Genomic DNA, 3421 nt, shown 5'->3' with positions numbered 1-3421 from the left:
TGCGTCTGACTCCATTACTTGACTCCATCCTTTAACTCTCATGCTCTCTATGACTTTACTATAATCTCTACTTATTATCGCTGTACAATTGCGCCTACCGAACCTGTGATGTTTTGTGGGGTTCCCTCTTCCCCTTAACCCCACACTCAATGAGGCTTCTGAAACCACAGGCGCTCCTCTTGGTCCAAGTAAAGTCCATTCTGACACTTGAAGATCCTTTTGTTTGGTAAAACATGTATGTTTATCAATCAACACCAGAAACTGTCACTTAACATAATATTCTTGGCCAACACCGTAGTTTGGATGCCTCAATTCTGTAATCTTCATTTTTCATTGTGCGGCTTTCACAGGAATATGAGGCAACAGAAAAGACTTTGGCTTGGACCCAGAGAGCCTTAGTCTGATAAGTGACATCTTTATTATTTAAAACTTTGAATTTTGCAGTGTATTTGCCTAATGCAGTACATTATTTGACCTCTTGCGTGCTGCTTCCCTGGATGCTAGTTGCTAATCCAAACGGAATGAAATCAATGGCATTGTCACCTTCTCCTTTGTTTATCAAGATGGTGTTCATAGGTCTAGTTGTGAAGATGTTGGATGTCGTTGGCCTCCATAAGAAGTAAGTTTAAGATCATCTTCATTTTTTGCAAGCAAAGTGTGACATCCGTATCTTTCAGGCTAATGAGTTTGCCTTCAATTCTGATGACTCGTTCTTCTTCAGGCAGTCTGACTTCTCATATTATTCATTAAGCATGCAGATTGAATAAGTGAATGAAAAGAATACAACCTTGCAGAACACACCCTTCCCACTTTGGAAATAAACAGTATTTTCCTGATCTGGTTGAACAACGATCTCTTGATCCATGTGCAAGTTCCACAAGAATGCAATTAAGGGGTCTGGAATTCCCATTCTTCATAATGTCATGGGAGACAGGTCTCTGGAGAAAGACATCGTGCTTGGTAAGGTAGCAGGATGGAGTGGCACAGTGGCTGCAATAATGGGCTCAAGCATGGTGACCATTGTGAGAATGGTGCAGGAGTTTGCAATGTTCGGTTCCCTTCTGAACCGCTATCGTTCAGAACCGACTCGATGGCACCACCACCAACATAATGTTGTCTATCATTTATGATGATTAATATGGTTGATTGCCTTTATAGTGTCAATAACGCACACGTAAGCATATTTCTGGCATTTTGTACCATTGTCCAAGAGCCATCTTACGGACATCAGCTACAGTATCTCTTGTTCCATGATTGTTTCTGAATTCAGTTTGAACTTCTGACAGTTTCCTGTTGCTGTACATCTGCAGTAAATTTCTGAATGATCTGCAGCAATAATTTGCTCGTAGGTTATATTAATGATATTGCTTGATAATTTCTGTATTCTGTTTTATCACCTGTCTGGTATGACATGGCTGTGGATCTCTTCCAGTTGTTTGACCACATTTCTTGACATAGATGGCTAAGATCTTCCAGAGTTACATCTATTTGTTGAAGCATCCCAATTGGCATTGGGTAAATTTCTGGACCCTTTTCTGTGTTGCAAAATGCCTAGCCAAAAACTAGGACTGTTCCTGCAATGAAAACAACTACAATTATAAGATGTGCAAAACTTTCTATTAGAGCATTAGGAGTACTGATAATATTGTTATTAATTATCGAGACAAACCTCATTGCATGCAGAATTAAGTGGCATTAAGTAGAGAATTTTTAACATTTTGCCCTGATTTTTTTCCTTTTCCCCCTGATTCTTATAGGTACATTTGATAACATATGAGAACATGCTCTGTAAAGTACTGAATTGTCTTATTTTCCTCTCCATAGATTGACTATAGGGTGTAGAGGAACTTGTATCTTTGTATATGGAACTGCTTTTGCAAGTTCCCACCCCTTTTAAAAATCATTTTATTGGGGGCTTATACAGCTCTTATCACAATCCATACATCCATCCATTGTGTCAAGCACTTTGTACATATGTTGCCATCATCATTTCCTTTTTAAAAATTTTTATTGGGGGCTCCTACAGCTCTTATCACACTCCATACATATATCCATTGTGTCAAACACATCTGTACATATGTTGTCATCATCTTTTTCAAAACATTTTCTTTCTACTTAAGCTCTTGGTATCAGCTCCTCATTTTTTTCCTCCCTCCCCATCCTCCCTCCCTCACGAATCCTTGACAGTTTATAAATTGTTATTATTTTTTCATGTCTTACGCCGACCGCTGTCTCCCTTCACCCATTTTTCCGTTGTCCATCCCCCTGGGAGACGGTTATATGTAGATCGTTGTGATCAGTTCTCTTTCTTCCCTTAGCAAGTCCCTTTTAAACTTGGGGTTTATCTATCTACAGATATCTAATGTTTGCTAAGGGTTCAAGAATTCACTGTTTCAAAAATAGTAATAATAATTTTTAAAACGTCACTGTTTTGAGTAAGTAATTGGTAGCGTTTGGTACTGGCTCCCTTTCTCTAGCTCCACGACTTAGTATTGAGAATGTAAACATGCGCAAAATCTCAGATGTAGCTGCAAGTTGCCGAAACCCGGGGTCGAACCAGGGACCTTTAGATCTTCAGTCTAACGCTCTCCCAACTGAGCTATTTCGGCCAACTGGTATATCTAGCCTGTCAATTACTTCCAAATAGCTTTTCCTCATCACCTTCCCATTCATCCTTTTATATATTTTTTTGACGTTACATTTTAGAGAACTCTTTTGCTTTCCGAAAACAAGATTTTGCTATTTGAGAAATAATTGCTCTGACAAGATGAACATTATTAAAAAACCAAACAAAAATAAACAGCGAGGAATCTTCTACTCAATGTTTACTTGGAATGATAATAAGAATAAATTTTTTAAGTGACAGAGAAAGTTTTATATGTAGTTCCTAAAGATATGAATTGGGTAGCTTCTGGTCAGAGTGGGAAATTTCCCAGAATTCACTAAAATACCATCTTCATCTTGGGTAATTTCTAATTTGGTGCTCAACTATCTGTTATCCATTCAGCTGTTTTGATTCCATTTCCCCGCTAGTCTATAGAAGTATTACTTCGATACAGTAAAGTAGACAAATTTTAAGTTCTACCACTGCATGACCTCCATCAGTTGGCTACCTCATGCTCCCTCTCATTCCAGACCTCCCACTGTTCAATGCTCTTTTTATCACAAATATGGTGGTCTTTTAAAGCTTCATATACATCAAAACAAAGAAAATCTGCATTCTGTTGAGTCTGACTTCTTAAGTTCAATACTCTTCGAGATAGGTCTGTTTTCTATAGGAGCATTTCCTTCTATTGTATGGATGCCACAATTTATTTATGCATTCTAATGCTGTTGGACTTTGGGATTCCAGCAATCCATGAACATTCTTATACTTAGCTTTAAGTGCACATAGCACTTATTTAACAGAAAGATGGAAAAA

At 38.1% G+C, this 3421-nt stretch overlaps 1 non-coding gene across 1 annotated transcript; it reads right to left on the bottom strand.

The window, feature by feature from the left end:
* Nucleotides 1–2536: 2536 nt before the first annotated feature.
* On the bottom strand, nucleotides 2537–2609 carry TRNAF-GAA. The gene has a single exon. It is a non-coding gene; the product is annotated as a tRNA-Phe (tRNA).
* Nucleotides 2610–3421: the final 812 nt, after the last annotated feature.

Source organism: Echinops telfairi, unplaced genomic scaffold, assembly GCF_000313985.2.
Source record: "Echinops telfairi isolate 266 unplaced genomic scaffold, ASM31398v2 ScPeMD7_140;HRSCAF=443, whole genome shotgun sequence".
Classification (NCBI taxonomy): Eukaryota; Metazoa; Chordata; class Mammalia; order Afrosoricida; family Tenrecidae; genus Echinops; species Echinops telfairi.
The sequence above is the reverse complement of the archived record's forward strand: the minus strand, read 5'-3'. Positions and strand labels throughout refer to the sequence as shown.